Here is a 16,208-nt window from a genome sequence, read left to right as displayed (position 1 = left end):
GAAGGGTAAGGAGAGAAGGAGAAAAAGGAGATAGGAAGGCCTCAATGCTGAACTATATTTATTTCCCAAATTTGCCTAGAATCCCCTTTGTCTTTTCCCATGAGCCTAGATGTTTAACTCCATCTAGAAGGGCTTGTCTAGTACTAAAAAGAGTCTTTATTTTAGTTTTCAAAGTATTGATTTGTCTCTACTGACAGCATGTTTTTTAATATCTGTGTTAGTAATTTGATTTCTAGTTTCTTTGTAGTCTTAGAACTAAGAATTCAGGGCAAAGATATGAGATTTCAGACCAAAACTTATTTTCCATACACCAAATTGAATAAGACAACTGTCTCCAGAGAATGCTCAGCATGCAGGCCTGTCTATTTTATAGGGAGCTGGTAATGTAGCACCTTTATGAAAGTGCCTATTTAATTCATCCAAATTAAGTGGGAACAACAAACAGGAGAGTTTTAACCACAGAGATACAGTGACCACCTGAGTTACAAAGCCAAGAACGAGTCCAAGTTAATGCACACCAGGAAAGACTTAGGAGAGCCCATTAGACAAGGCACTGCAAAAATACAAAGTGAGGTCTTACAAAGGATCTTCTCCATAACGATTAAGGATTAGTGCTCTGAAAATACGATAACACATAGAAAAATAGCATTAGGAACTGAAAAAAGCCATTTTCTAAAACAGCCGTCTCACCCCGAGTGCAAAAGACGCCTTTCAGCCAGAGCGGCTTTTGCCATTGCTGGTGCCAGGGCGCTGCAGCATTGGCAGGCAGCTTCACACGGCTCCTTACCCACAGGAGTGCCAGGAAGGAGAGGCTTCCAGAGCATGTCTGCACAGGAGACCAGAGGGCTCAGGTTCCTGAAGGTCTGAATAAGGAGATTCATTCTGACTAAGATTCTTCCTGAGTCAATCCTTAATGACTGCGGAGACGGCAGCCCTTCATGTTTCATTATTTTATTTAAAAGAACATATGAAAAATGTTAATAGGACCCCATGACTAACTATTGTACCTGCATTGTAACACAAGATAAGGTCAGTTTTCCACACCCTTTGTCATCGTGAAATCTCTTTGATGTACTACAAGCTAGACTCCATAGGTCCTCCTAGAATGTCAGTGAACAATTCCAGACCTAGAAGAAACAATTTTTTTTAAAAATTAAAGGTACTGTTTTTCAGTAAATACCATATGAAAATAAAAACAGTTCGACTGTGACCTCTCGGCAAAGGTACAACATTTTTAGACGGTCAATAAACAGAACGTTGTTTTAAGGTGCAGTAAACCTAGGCAAGGAAAAGTAGCCTGGAGATGAATGCAAGAGCAGGAGGGAGGGTGGAAAGGGAAGAGAAATCCTGATGGTAGTTCTACAATCCTGTGACTCCACCATGCTCTGGGGACCAGTGACATCTGCAACAACTGGCGGAGTCGTGGGGCCCCTTGTCGCCCCTCCAGTCACCTGAATGTTTCCCAGAAACATTTGTTTCCCAGAAGGATTCCCAGGTGATTTGCATGCACGTGCTGAAGTTTGAGAGCTTGGCTCTGGGAGAACTGAGAGGTTGGGTTCTGAGCAGTAAATCTACAGTTACTAGGGCTTCTCAAACTTTGGTATGCACGAGAAACACCTGGGGAAATTGTTAAACAGGCAAGTTCAGGGCCCAGACCAAACAGGTTCTGATTCCGTAGGCTTCCGTGGTACTTAGCAAAGCTGTATTTCTAATACATTTCCCAGGGGGGGTCGGCACAGATCGTCACTGGAACATACTTTAAGAAACCTTTGCCACTGATATCAAGATCTGGCAAAGTAAATGCTTACTAAGTCTATTGAAGCAGTGTGCGTCTTATTTGCTCAGTCGTGTCTGACTCTTTGTGACCCCTTGGACTCTAGCCCACCAGGCTACTCTGTCCCTGGGATTCTCCAGGCCAGAATACTGGAGTGGATTGCCAATTCCATCTCCAGGGGATCTTTCCTACCCAGGGGTTGAACCCCTACCTCCCACATTGCAGGCAGATTCTTTACCATCTGAGCCTTGCAAGTAGGCCCTGAAAACATCCTGTCTGGGAGTGGTAATGGATTTCCTTGTCTGAGACACGATAACCAGCTACAGTACCTCCAAGCGCTCGGCTTCCTTGTTTGATCCGTGTTCTCTGTGTCACAGCAAGCTCTTTGCTCTTTCCTAAGATTCTGTGAGCTTTGACACCTGAGTCTTTGCTGCAGTTTTTTTTTTTTTTTTTTTTCCCCTCTCTGAGCAGGTTTCAGAGTCTAAAAGGCTGTGTTTGGATTTTAGCTTAAGGCATGTACTAGTTTGGTAACCTTGGAGAAGTGATCATAATCTGTTTCCTCAAGTGTAAAATGGGTACTGTAGTATCTGGCTTATGGAGTTATTGCAACAATTACAAGAGAAATGGCCTGTGGTAGATTTACAGCACAGCGTGCAGCATCTAGCAGACCTCAGGGCTTGACCACGACTACTGTTTGTACTACTTTGTGGGGGGGGATATCTGGAGAACCCCGTTTTTTCTTCCAAAGCTTGCTGCTTGTAGCGGTCCTTCAAGAGCCTCCCTTAATTCCATCATGGATTGCTCACACATCCACATTCTCATAGTACTTAAAGATGTCTTTCTTTGTGTTCCTTTTTATTATATATTATTAATTTGTTCTCTGTCTTTTCACTGAACTGTGAACTCATCAAGACAAACAGCAACCGTGAAAGCAAACTCTTTGTTACCCTTGTTGTAGTTTGAGCACCTTGCATATAATAATTATGAAGGCAGGGTGTTTGTTTATGTGCTCCATACTGTTCTAAGCACTTTTAATGGGTTAACTCATTTAATCCTCAGAACAAGCCTATGAGGTAGATGCTGCTATTATCTCCATTCTATAGATGAGGTACTGAAACACAGAGGGTTAAGTAACGTCCAAGGTCACGCTGCTAAGCCATAGACCTATAATTTGGACCTAGGCAGTATGGTTCCAGAATTCAAAACTTAGCAGACGCTAAACAAATGCTTGCTGAATTTCGTTATACTGTGAATACATTGACTTTAGGTAAGGTCTTACTCCTTCAGAAAATGATGTTCTGAAGATGAAAAATAAGCAAGTCAAATCATTGCTCAGTTTCTGATGTACCTTGTTATCTCAAAACAATATCAAAACAAGTCATAGACATGAAATGGCTAGTGAGTGCCTTCTGAAAGGAAACCTCAAATCTAAGTACTATGAATGTGATGATCAGTATTCAGATTGTTTCTAAGGACAAGATTTTGTCAAATAGCAGGAATAAATAAAGACTTCCTAACACTGAGGTTTCATTTTTTAGCTTTATTGGGATATAACTAACATATAATAAACTTGCTTATTTGAGTGTACAGTTGGATGAGTTTTGGTAATTATGTGTAGTTGCAAAATCCTCACACTGTCAAGATATAGAAAAATTCCATCACCCTAGAAAGGACCCTTGTGCCTCTTTGTAGCTGATCTTCTTCTCTGTCCCCTGGGTTCAGGCAACCATTGATCTAGTTTCTGTCCTGTAGTTTTACCTCTTCCAGAATGTCATATTTGGGATCATATGATATGGTAGCCTGTTGTATCTGGATAGCTTTGCTTAGCCTAAAGCCTTTGAGAATTATCAGTGACTTTTCTTTCTTATTGATATGGAGTGCTTCATATTATAGATATACCATGCTTATGTATCCGTTCAGTAGTTGATGAACATTTGTGTTGTTTCCAGTTTTGATTATGATGAATAGTGCTGCCATGAATATTCATGTGCAAGTCTTTGTGGAAATATGCTTTCATTTCTCTTGATTAAATACGTAGGAACAGGGGTGCTGGTCCGCATGGTAAATCTGTGTTTACCTTTATACTATCCCGCCACACTGTTTTCCAAGTGGCTGTACTTGAATACTCTTTTGTATCCCCTGCTGCAATGTACTAGAGTTCTGGTTGATTCTGTCTTGACATGATTTCACATTGTAAGTCGTATTAACTTTAGCTTGTTCTAGTGGCTGTTTAATGGTAGCTCATTGTGGCTTTAATTTGCATTTTCTTGATGACTAGTGGTGTTGAACATCTTTTCTGAGTCTGTTGGCCATTTGAATATTTTCTGTGATTGTTCACATCTTTTGTTCATTTAAAAAATTTAGAGTATCTTTCTCTTATTGATTTATATATATATATCTTTTCAAAAGAAAAAATACTGTTAATATAATCTTTTGTTAAATACACGGTTTGCAAATATTTTCTCATAATCTGTGGCTTGCATTTTCATTTTCCTAGTTGTGCCCTTTGAAGAGCAAACATTTCACATTTTGATTCATGTCATGTTATCCTTTTCTTTTTTTTTTCTCTTTTGTACTTTTTTGTCTTGTTTTAAAAAATATCTTTCTAACTCAGTGACACAAGGATTTTCTTCAAGAAGGCTAATTTTTTTTGCACTTAGGTCTACTGTCATTTCATGTTAATCTTGAGTCTAACATAGTGATTGAAACCCTCTCAATAGAAATGTTTTCACTGGGGCCCTCTTTTCTTTATTTTTTAATTAAAAAAATTTAATATATTTATTTGGCTGCGCTGGGTCTCCGTTGCTGCACAGGCTACTCTCCAGTTGCGGCGTGCAGGCTTCTCATTGCAGTGGCTTCTCTCCTTGCTGAGCACAGGCTCTAGGGCGCATAGGCTTTCGTAGCTGCGGCTTGTGGGCTCAAGAGCACAATCTCAATAGCTTTCGTGCACATGTTTAGTTGCTCTGTGGCATGTAGGATTTTCCCGGACTAGGGGTTTAACTTGTGTCTCCTGCATTGGCAGGTAGTTTCTTTACCACTGAGTAGTGTAGAAAAAATGAGAAGAAAATAGCTCACAGTAGATATGGTAGTTAAGTAATTTTTTAAAATCTTTAAACTTTGAGTGGATAGATACATTTGAATAAAAGTTAACTAGCTACAATAAGGATGGCTGTACTTAGGACTCAAGATTTGTCGAATTTTCTAAATATTAGGCCAAGTGATATTGTTTTGCTTGGTTTTTCCTTTTCTGCCCATTTCCAGGAAGCACAAAGTTTTTATTTGAAGAGAACAAACACTTTTCTTCTTGCTGCAAACCTATTTGAAACAGGGAAGGACCAGTCTCAGGAAAACTTTTCAGCTGATGTCTTTTTTCCTAGCCTGCCTTTTGCCCAAAACCACTCCCACACACTCTGTTCCTAAGATAGTCTGAAGTTTCAAAATGCCAACAAAAAATTCTCTGTGTTTAGGTTGTTTTGGATTGTTAATTATTGGTGGCAATGGAAGAGTGTTCAGCACCTTGGAACTTTTGCAAAAGAAACTTAATAAGGATACATTTGCTGTAGTTGGAAAAGTATTTGATGAACAGCTGACCTTTCAAATGTTTACATGAGTTGAATCTCTGAACTGCTAATGTTAGGAAGGTCCAAGTTCTAATTCAGACTCAGACACTGAATCTCTTTGTAGGGAAAGCTTTTAAATATCTTCAGTTTTCTCATTTGTTTTTTAAAAAAAGGCTGACTTCACCCACCCATTAATTGGTTAATGCTTGTGAATGTTTTGAGAGGATGAAAAGCACTTTCTCAGAGCAGTGCCCTATCGTTCCCTCTCATGATTGTGGTTTGTCATCCACCTGAAGTAAGTGGGTAAGTCATGTACCAAGTGTGCATTGTAGAAAGGAAATGATTCTACAGATCCTTAACCACGAGATGAAAAAAAATATGTTTCTTTCACATGGAGTTGGTGAATAAAGCTTCCACTGTTCTGAGAGAAAAATGCAAAAGGAAGTCTGTTTGTGTGGATTAAGTCACTTATGAATACTTTTTAAAATATTTACATAAATCTCTACTGACTAACCAATTCTCTGAGCACATTCCATAAAAGTTTCTTCTCAAGGAATTTCTGTTAGAAATTCACACATTAAAAAAAAAAAAAAGAAATTCACACATATTTTGTCCCTTGTGTCTTGCACGAGACCGTTTATGGTGCTCAATTGACTAAAGAAGCCAATGCATGCAGCTAAAAGACCTAGGGAGATGGGCTAAGGAAGAAGGTGGGGGTTGAGAAATTAGGAAGGGCCTCCTTTCTACTGTGGCCTTCCTCACAGCCCCACCCACCCACCCAGGTCCTATTTCAGCATATTTTTTTCCTTAGGTTCAGTTGCTTCATTTCTCGAGTTCCTCTTTTAGATGACCTGTGTTTCTCTGCACGTGTCCCAGTCAACATGGCTACCTCACCCTGAAGCCGTTCAACAACACTCCCTTTGTGGTTCTGGACATTATCCAGGGAGCAGTGAGTTGGTGCTTCCAAATCTTCATCAAACATGTCATCCCGAAATTGTTCTAAATGCATTGATCATTTTGGTTGCAGCTGGAGTATGCAGGGAGTTCTCGGGGAATCCATGTCTTTGCCAAGTCCACATCTGGTTCCCATGAAGGGAAGAAAGGACTGTGGTTGTTAATTTTGGAAACAGAAAGAAAAGAAATGCAGGCGTCTGCCCATCTCTGTTAAGGTTTGACCATACCTTGATGCAATGAAGAACAGAGGTCACACTTAGGTTTTTATTTCACCTCTGGAGTATTCAAAAACTGAAAAACAAACAAACAGAAAACCACAGTAACAATGGCAACAACAACAAAACCCAAACTAAAACTTCCAGCGTTTAAAAATCTAGAGGTTTCATGTAAAAGTCTAGAATCTCAGCTTCTTTTGAAAAATCAGAAAGTCTGGCATCTCTGGATCTGCATTCTGACATGGCAAGATTGACTAGATGGGAGCATCGGCTGCCCCCCTTGGGATGTTTAAAGTTTCATATCACCAGCCTGTTCTCTGGAGACATGATCTGTAAGGTTTTACATATTCAGATCCAAACATATTATTTTAAAATCGTTCTTTTCACTCTCTAGACAAGTTCTTTTCTTTTGAACAGGAAATAGACATGAGAAAGTAAGATAAGAGAATGAATGACGTTAGCATGCTTTCCCATGTCTGTTTCCTGTTCTAAGAGTAGGAGTTACCTGGAAAGAGTGAAAAGAATCATTTAAAATTATATATGTGGACCTTTATTCAGCTATTTACAGTCAGCAATTCACAAGGTTACCCCATAATTCAAATTCAAATATACTGGTTTAAATATGCATCCTTTGATCCTTCTGAGAGAAAGCTACATATGTGTTATGTATTGTTTGGTTTAAAAAAATTAAATTTCTTTCAAAATTTTTTTATCTAGACATTTAGGACTTTTTAAGCAAAAACCTTCATGTGACCACTTGACAGCTAAATAATCTCCACTGTAGTCTGTTGAGTACCAGGGTTATCTTTATATCTAGAAAGAGTAAAATGACAATTTTACTGAAAATACCTTTTTATTGAAAAGTATGTGTCAATTTATGAGACCACTTTTATTCTGAGCTATCTTTTGTCTGTAATTCTGCTTTTATCCATCAGACATAAATTGCCTTGTAGACTAGGTTTCCTGGTGTTCATTCTTCCTTCCTAATAGCACCCTGATTTCCTATCAGCCTATTGTCTCTCTCCTGTGTAATGCAGTCTTGGGAGTCTGGGTCTGATGGTGGTAAACAAAGCTTGGTTCTTAGTCTCTATTGCTGGGTATATGCCAATAAATGGGCATGTGACTAAAATTTGGAAAGCTGAAGTCGCCTGATTATTTGAATCTTGAGCAGAGTGGTACAAGGTCAGAAGCAACAGTTAAAGCTCACGTACTCCAGGAGTTTCTAGCTTTATACCTGTCCAGTTCCTAAGTCTGGTTCTCCCAGGCTCCGTGTCAGTTTCAGGAAATTCCCCAATATTCTGTTTCATTTTCTTTTCTTTCTCTCTGATTTTGGTTGCGTGTTTCTCTCTTGCATACAATTGGAGAGCTCTAACTGATGGACCCTGTCTCACCACTTCCCTGGCTATTGCCCTAGTCTGTTCCACATTCCATACCATCTCTTCTTGCCTGAAATGCTCAAGTAGCCCCTTCACCAATTAAGGCAGATCTGCTTTATATGCATCTGCTTTATATGTATCTGCTTTATATGCATCTGCTAAAACATTTCTAAGTCAAATCAGGTCATTTCTCTACTCAGAACCTTCCACTTCACTCCAGGTTAAGGCCAAAATGCTTGATGGAATATAGGCTTCACAAAGGCACATAGCCTTCCATGTGCCATATAGAATAATCCTTGGCATATTAATTTGTTGAATAAATGATGTGCCCCTTGGGAAAGCAGTTATGTTTTATTTGACTTGAATACTTAGTATGTAGCATGGTGCATGGCACAGAATAGGCACGTAGTAAATATGTGTTTTTGTTGTTGAGCCTAGCTGTTTTAACTATTAGAAAGGACAGAGTCATCAGAATCTAATCCTTTCATGATTTCACTCTTGTTGAAAGTATTGGTTTGTAACAATCATGGGGACTAACTCCACCTAGTATTGAGCTTATATTCATTTTGGTGAAAAATAAAACAAAACATTAATGGCAACCTGATCAGGATGGAACTTGCTTAAAGAAAAGCTCAGATTAGTTTCAGCAAGTTGACATAGTCAGCATTGTGGAGGTGAAGCTCTAAGATTGAATCAAGCCAAGAAATACAATTGATCCTCCTAGTCTGCAAATTTCATTTGCAAGTTCAACCGAAGTGTAAGTAGAATGGGATCATGTTATTAGTTCTCTTAGAGGCACAGATTTCCAGGATTGGGAAATATGTGTGTGTGCTTGCCTGGTGAGGCAGACATGGACTGTCAACACAGTGTTCCCAGGAACACTCCTTGGAGTGGCGGCAAGGACATAAGAAGGGACTATTCTTAGCTAGATGTTTGATCCCTCCATCCTCTTCACACGCCCCCTTCCCAGCACACACCAATTAGACCAAATGGTTTTAGTATTGTGACAAAAAGATAAATATAATTCTAATCTAAATTTAGTCTATTCTTTCAGTCAGAATATTTTCTTCCCTTTGCAATTAAGCATTCTAATTTTCTTTTCCTACTGCAGAATTGTGTCTTTTTAGGTTGTCAGGGCTTCAAATGGTTTTGATCATAATTTCTAAGTATTTATTTCAGTGATTGAAGAGAACTTCTGTGATTATAGGATACTGTTGAATAATGGATTCTTTCAAAATCTCATTGGTCAGTTCAAGTTAGTTAGGAAAAAAATCACAAAAGCAGAAGTATAAGTTTTGAGAAGCTACCCTTTTTAGTTTCGGACGACCACTAGACCTTGTTTTTCTTGTCAGAAGTAGAGGAAAGGTTTTGCTGCAAACTTGGGAGAATACTGCCTAATAACTTCCTTATAAGATGATGAGAACTTTTCCTTTCTGAGTTTCAGCAATTTTGAAATGCTGAGATACTTTCATTCTTCCTTTATAACTCAGCTCTGGAGTTCAGAGTTCTTCCTTAGACTGTGAATTCCCAGACCTCAAGAGCATTTTTAATTTCTAAATTTCTTTCTAATAAAATAATAAAATGGTCCTGGCAATATTTCAGTTAGGGTCAAGTCCACCTTGTTTGAAACTTGCTATTCAAATCAAAACCAGCTGGGGCCAGGGATGGCTCTGTTGTTCCTGCGTATCCAAGAAAATAAGTATGGAGCCCCATTAATGGAGGGTAGATAGATGACTCTCAACCTTCATCTCCACATATCAGCTGAAGAAATAAGGCCACTGTACAAACCTTGAAGCAAGACTTTACTGGGTTTTTTTTGGGCGGGGGAGGCAGAGAAAGGGGAGCATTGTTTCCTTTTTTGTTTTAGTCAAGTTTACACATTTATGAAAGTGGAATTTGTTTTGCGGGTTTTTAACGGATGTTCAGATGCAGCATCAATTTTCCACTTTTATTTTGTGTCGGCTTCAGTAAATGTTCTTGTACGTGTGAGGTCAAATAAAGTAACTATCCAGATGGTGTTATTTTTTCATTATTTATAAGATAATGTGCATTTGTAGTCAGTGGTGCAGTTGTAAGTTCCAGATTGCAGGGCCCATTCTTATTCATTTTTCCATCCTCAGAGCCTAACATAATGCCCAGCACATAGTAGGTGCTCTATACCTGCTTACTATGAATTGACTGAACTAATGGAGTGGTTTGTTACTATAATCTTATCTTTTTGACCTATAGAAATGGCATCTATTATCTCGTTGATACTCTGTTCTCAAGATGCCATTTGGAAGTTCTTAGGATACATATATTCGGAGAAGGCAATGGTACCCCACTCCAGTACCCTTGCCTGGAAAATCCCATGGACAGAGGAACCTGGTAGGCTACAGTCCATGGGGTCACTAAGAGTCGGACACGACTGAGTGACTTCCCTTTCACTTTTCACTTTCATGCATTGGAGAAGGAAATGGCAACCCACTCCAGTGTTCTTGCCTGGAGAATCCCAGGGACGGGGGAGCCTGGTGGGCTGCCGTCTATGAGGTCACACAGAGTCGGACACGACTGAAGCGAGTTAGCAGCGGCAGCAGCAGGATACATATATTACGCTTATAGTAATAGATACTTGAATTCGAATAACTTTATAAGAAACACTTATTGATTATTTTAGTATGTTCTTACTGCATCTCTATGAAGTCAGGAGGCAGAGAAGCCTGGAGATTAAGAGACTATTCATCATTCTTTATTCTGACCCTTAGGCCAGTTTTCCTATGTTTTACTAGCCATGTGGTGGGCATAATGAACACATTATTAACTTCTAATGAAAGCCTTCCTTTCTAAAAGCTTGTTGGTCTATACTGTTAAATCCTGATGCAGGGGGACTTCCCTGGTGCTCCAGTGGTTAAGAATCTGCCTTGCCACGCAGGGGATGTGGGTTTGATCCTCGGTCAGGAAACTAAGATCCCACATGTCATGGAGCAACCAAGCCACAATTCCGGAGCCTGCGTCACAGCTGGAGAGTTCATTTGCCGCAACAGAGGTCCCCCATACTGTGACTAAGACCCCAGGTAGCCAAATTAGCTAGTTAATTAAAAAAAGCAATAGCTCTTAAAAAAATACTGACGGGGAATTCAGAAATCAAGCTTCTGACACCTTTACATTTTTGGCATGAATTTAAGGTTTTTTGTTTTTGTTTTTGTTTTTTTAAGTAGCTATTTTCCAAAATTGAAGTTCAGCATGATGGAAAAATCAACTGTGGGCTACCTTGAGAATTGTTTACTTGGTAGATTAGACAGTTGTTGGCTTATTCCAAGTTTGTATTCACACTGGGGGTCCCTGAAGGCTGATATGTGCTCCCAGATTACAAAGTAGTTTAAATAGAAAATTCAACATAATGGAAATGTCTTCTGATTATTAGGCTGATGTACCCATTTAACTCCCCAATAGGGGGAATTGAGAGGTGATTTTGTGAATCCTTGTACGTTAAAAATCTTATTTAAGGTTTGTAAACGTTAAAAAAAATGGGCTGTTTCTTTCTTAAAATTGTTTGCTTAATTTCCACCCCCCGCCCCCAACCACTTTACCTGTTTCAAGCTCTTTTTTATTCTCCTTTTGTCAGAGTATGAAGGCCTCTGGTTCTATTCAGCTGCCTCCTCTTTTGGTGAGTAATTTTTCTAGTTGGTACTTTCAATAATACAAGAAATATTTATTTGGTTGGTTGATTGATGTCTCAGAATCTTGTATCTGGAAAAGTATTATGTCTTCCCCCACAATGTACTCATCCTGATTAACAAGGTTGTCCTTATGTGTGTTCAGACCAAACTCTCCCCATTTCCTAAAATTTTTTATTAATATAAAGCTTATTATTGCCATAAAAGCTTATTATTTTTTTTAAAAAAGCTTATTATTAACTTAAAGGAGACCATAGTCTTTTGTTTTGCTCTAAATGACCTAATCCCAAATCTTTAAACATTTTTTATTCCTTTTCCTTTTTTATACTCTTTAATTTTAAATTTTCAAGTATATACCCAACTATAGGGCTGACTCAAATTTAACCTTAATTCATTATAACCTTCAAATTTTTTTCATCTAAATGTGTAAACCCTTTAAGGATAGAGACCACAGAGACGTTTCTTGTCCCATATTCCACTTTACATTCTTTTCCTATAGGAAGTGCCCGGTACCTTTAGACAAGGAGCATCATGCATGGTTATTTGCTTAATGAGCAAATTGATAGTAGTTCATATTTGTATTTCTTAATATCAACAATAAGCCCTTTGCACGTTGATCTCATATAAATGTTAGACAAGTTATAAGAGTGGTAACAAAACAATGCAAATTGTTTCACAGAACTGACAGTTACGGCAGCTATTAATGCATGATTATATGTACTGAAGATATCGGTAAAGTTATCTCAGTCTCATTTTATTTTATATCCTATCCCCTTGCTTACCCTGCGCTTTGATGTTTGAATGGGACATCAACTGACTTTAGTGACTAGTCTTACATAGTTATGTTCTTCTCTCCCTTGATTAATTTGTAAAGGACTATCCCCATTCTTAGAACAAAATGCCACAAAGATGTGACAGTTTATGGGCATTGCAACTGTCCATATCTTACCAAATCAGGCTCTGATTCTATGTAGATTATTCTGAGACCGTTAGTTAACTAGGAAGATTTTGCAGCCTTTAAGATGATGTTTGGCTTTTGCTTAACATTTTACATGATATCTTAAGTGCCCTTAAATTTAAAGAATGGAGTTTTTAGTCGCTAGCCCAGTGATTAAAAGCTTTATAAAATGTCATATTTTATGGATGGATATGAATAATTGCAGTTTCTTATTTACAGTGACCTCAATGATTTCCCTCAGTGGTGGGGCAGGCATGTAAAGGTTAGCTCTTTAAAGTTCAAAGCTAACTTAGATGGTGAGGTACTGGGTCACGTGTGTGAGTGGAGTTTTCATCTGATAGGAAGTTTTATGAGAGAGCTTTGGGGTTAGACTGACTAGTCTGGTGTTGACTCTTGGTTTTGCCATTTGCAAGCTGTGTGGAAGTGCTAGCAAAAGATTTGACTTTTGTGTCAAAAGCAGAAAGGTGGTAATAATAATAGTACTTCCTTCATAAGTTTGTTGGGTTTCCCTGGTGGCTCAGATGGTAAAGAATCTGCCTGCAGTGCAGGAGACCCAGGTTCTATCCATGGATTGGGAAGATCCCCTGGAGAAGGGAATGGCAAACTGCTCCAGTATTCTTGTGTGGAGAATTCTATGGACAGAGGAGCCTGGTGGGCTACAGTCCATGGGGGTCGCAAAGAGTCAGACACGACTGAGTGACTAACACTTTCACTTTCACACTTTCATAAGGTTGTTATGAGCTGAAATGGTACACTTAGCTTAAAGTGCTCAATTAGCCCTCAGTAAAGGTCAGATATTATTCTCTGTGTGTGAAGTAGCTCTACTTTTCTTTTCTTTTTACTTTGGCATTGGCATGCTTTTGGCTAGGAATTACCCGACCTTGAGGACTAACTATTTCAGTATCTACTCCTGAGGAGTCCCCCTTTCTTCCCCTTCTCTTCTTTCTTCCTTTCCAGACTGGCAGTGCTGGGGAAGGCAGTCTTCCTAATTTGTTGCCCCTTTCACTTTCAGAGTTTTGATATTACTTCCTAAGAGAAAGCAGAGTTTAACAACCATGGTGAAGTGACAAAGCTTAAATTCAACAGAGTTCTTACAACCATGACCCCTGGCCTAATATTTGCTTCCCTCACAGAGATATCTCCTCTCACTTGAACTATTTAATGGCAAAAGCACCTGCTTTCTCCTTTCTCCATGAGTGCCCCCTCTTCCAGAAAGATAAGTACAGGGAGTGGTGGGCTTGTGTATGAGGTGAGATTCATTACTCTGTTTTACGTAGGAATAGTGCTGTGGGGGAATTCTTTGCAAACCAAGCACAAAGTCTATTATGTAATTAATTTATCATATTCAAAAAGTACTTCCGGTTGCTTAGTACGGGATTTCTGATTTTATTTTAAAAATGTGCCACTGAAGTTTGGTGGGGAGTCTGTACTGAGAACATCTGTGAAATTTATCTTTTGTAAGGATATTGTTGAAGATGGTTTTCACTCTTTCTTGTCCTCTTTTGGAAGACTCTTGAAAAAAATTCCTGTTTTGTTTTAGTGTCAGCTAATTATTGATTTATTTTCCTAAGTCATTGTTTGATCTTAGGAATCATACTGTATAAAATTGATGAAGCTCATCTTTTCTGACATTTTGCCCCTTTAAAATTAATCTCATCTTTTTTACTCTTTCTTTTTGTGTTTACATTTTGATTTAGTGACTTTGTTTCAAATATCTTTGTAAGCGACCTTAAATGTTTCCTGAGACCAAGGTAGTATATAAATCTGTCATGTTTATAGGTATTCAAATTATGGTATTCTAAGCATCTTTCATCTCCTCAGAATTACAGTAATCATTTGTTCATCTCTTTGTGTCACAAATCGTGCAAAACACTTTGTAAATTATCTCTCTGAATCCCCAAGACAGCATTATGCAGAGGATTTTTTTTTTTTCCTTTTTATAGATGAGAAAACTAAAGTGTAGAGAGGTTAGGGTCATAAAATTAGTAAATTAAAAGGCCAGATTTTGAACTCAGCCAGACTGAAATTTGAACCCTAGTTTTTATTATTTTTAATTACCTGAAAAAGATGAGTTGGTCTTCCATGTTTTGAAGGCTTATTGAGTTTTAGCTTTTTGCATGCTAGAAGACTCAATATGTTGGCTATTCAAAGTCTACATTGGCAATGACATTTGAACAATTCAATGTCCTAGGCCTTTAAAATATGTTGAAATAATTTAACAATGTTATCAAATATCAAATTACAAGTTAAAGAGGGCATAATAGACATTTTTGGACTTCCCAGGTGGCGCTAGTGGTAAAGAACCTGCCTACCAATGTAGGAGACTTAAGAGACATGAGTTCGATCCCTGGGTCAGGAAGATCCTCTGGAGAAGGAAATGGCAACTCATTCCAGTGTTCTTACTTGGGAAATCCCATGGACAGAGGAGCCTGGCGGGCTTCAGTCCATGGGGTCACAAAGAGTCAGACATGACTGAAACGACTTAGCACTCACACAATAGCATTTTTATTTGTAGTCACGTCCAAGATTATTTTACTTGAGCTGCTTTAAAATTTGTAGAGGGTGGTAGGTCACTGGAGATCGTTAGATACATTACTACAGATGATATTTTTTTATGAGACTGTGAAATTCAATAATTGCTCACATGAAGACAGGTACTCTTAGGGATCAACTTTCATTGTTGTTGTTTTAAAAGTAAACTGTAATATCATCTGAGAATGAGCTAATGTACTTGAGGTTGCCACTTGCAGTGCCTGAAAGCTGGAGTGATTTATCTCAGGCACACCTCTGGGTTGTACTGATGAATTGCAAAGAAGAGAAAGGAAGGGCTGTTTTCTTCAGCCCTTGATTGAGAAGTCCAAAGCTCTGTTTTCTTTATTTCAGAGTACCCTTTATGGTCTTACTCCAGAATATTAAATGACAAGAAGAAGCTTCCCTGCCCCCTCTCTTCTCAATTCCTTTTATTTATTTTTTTCCTAACAGTTTTGGAAAGCATCCTCCTTCCAGGCATTTAAAAGCTTTTTTGGCATCTTATGCTGCCAGTGTTAACACTGGCAGTTGGTACAATTTACAATAGTGCATTAAATATAAATCTCATTTTTACATCACTTGCTTAAAGTTGATTTGTGATATACCTTTACTGGTAATGATAGATATGTATGATGAGTTATTGCATGTTTAGTCCATGCACTTAAACTATATGGAGGTAAGCAATTACATGTTTATTTCAGAAGTATTAATGCATTTCTACAGCTTAATTTTTGTTATGCCTCTGTCAGCTTTGCAAAAGGCCATGATCAGTTTTTATGTCCTTGAGTTAGGTCATTTCCGTTCTGGGAAAGAGACACTGAGCAATTAGAATAAATGATTTTAAGCCCTTTTTAGAATTTTAAATTAACTTCTGACATAAACCTTTCTCATCTGGGTGACTTCTAGGCCTTGAGAGTTTTTGTAGCATGCCGTATTGTCTTTGTGAGATTAGGACATTGTTTGTAGGATATGTGAGTGTGTAGCAGTTTATTTCAAATGTTTTGGGGCCCCTCGAGGAGGACAGAAAAGCATAATATTTTCTAAGCTTTTTCTGGTCTGTCTCTTTTTTTGAATGAGAGCATGTGTTTTGGTTTCAGCTGCACCCGTATTTGATTTTAGTCTAGCTGGTGTTTCTTCCACCCTGGCCTCTGCAGAGTTCTGTTTTCCTTAGAGCACTCACCTTCAG

At 38.5% G+C, this 16,208-nt stretch overlaps 1 long non-coding RNA gene across 4 annotated transcripts in view; it reads left to right on the top strand.

The window, feature by feature from the left end:
• The window catches only part of LOC122439514, a 517,062-nt gene that overhangs the window by 63,081 nt on the left and 437,773 nt on the right, over positions 1-16,208 (top strand). For 3 of the 4 annotated variants that reach the window (XR_006268903.1, XR_006268898.1, XR_006268896.1), the window contains exon 2: positions 11,484-11,525. The exons of the other annotated variant lie outside the window; for it this stretch is intronic. This is a non-coding gene — a long non-coding RNA (uncharacterized LOC122439514). The remainder of the gene's footprint in view (positions 1-11,483; positions 11,526-16,208) is intronic. 4 annotated transcript variants of the gene reach the window in all.

The sequence above is a fragment of the Cervus canadensis genome, chromosome 4, assembly GCF_019320065.1.
Source record: "Cervus canadensis isolate Bull #8, Minnesota chromosome 4, ASM1932006v1, whole genome shotgun sequence".
NCBI lineage: Eukaryota > Metazoa > Chordata > Mammalia > Artiodactyla > Cervidae > Cervus > Cervus canadensis.
This window is presented reverse-complemented; position numbering and strand designations above follow the sequence as displayed.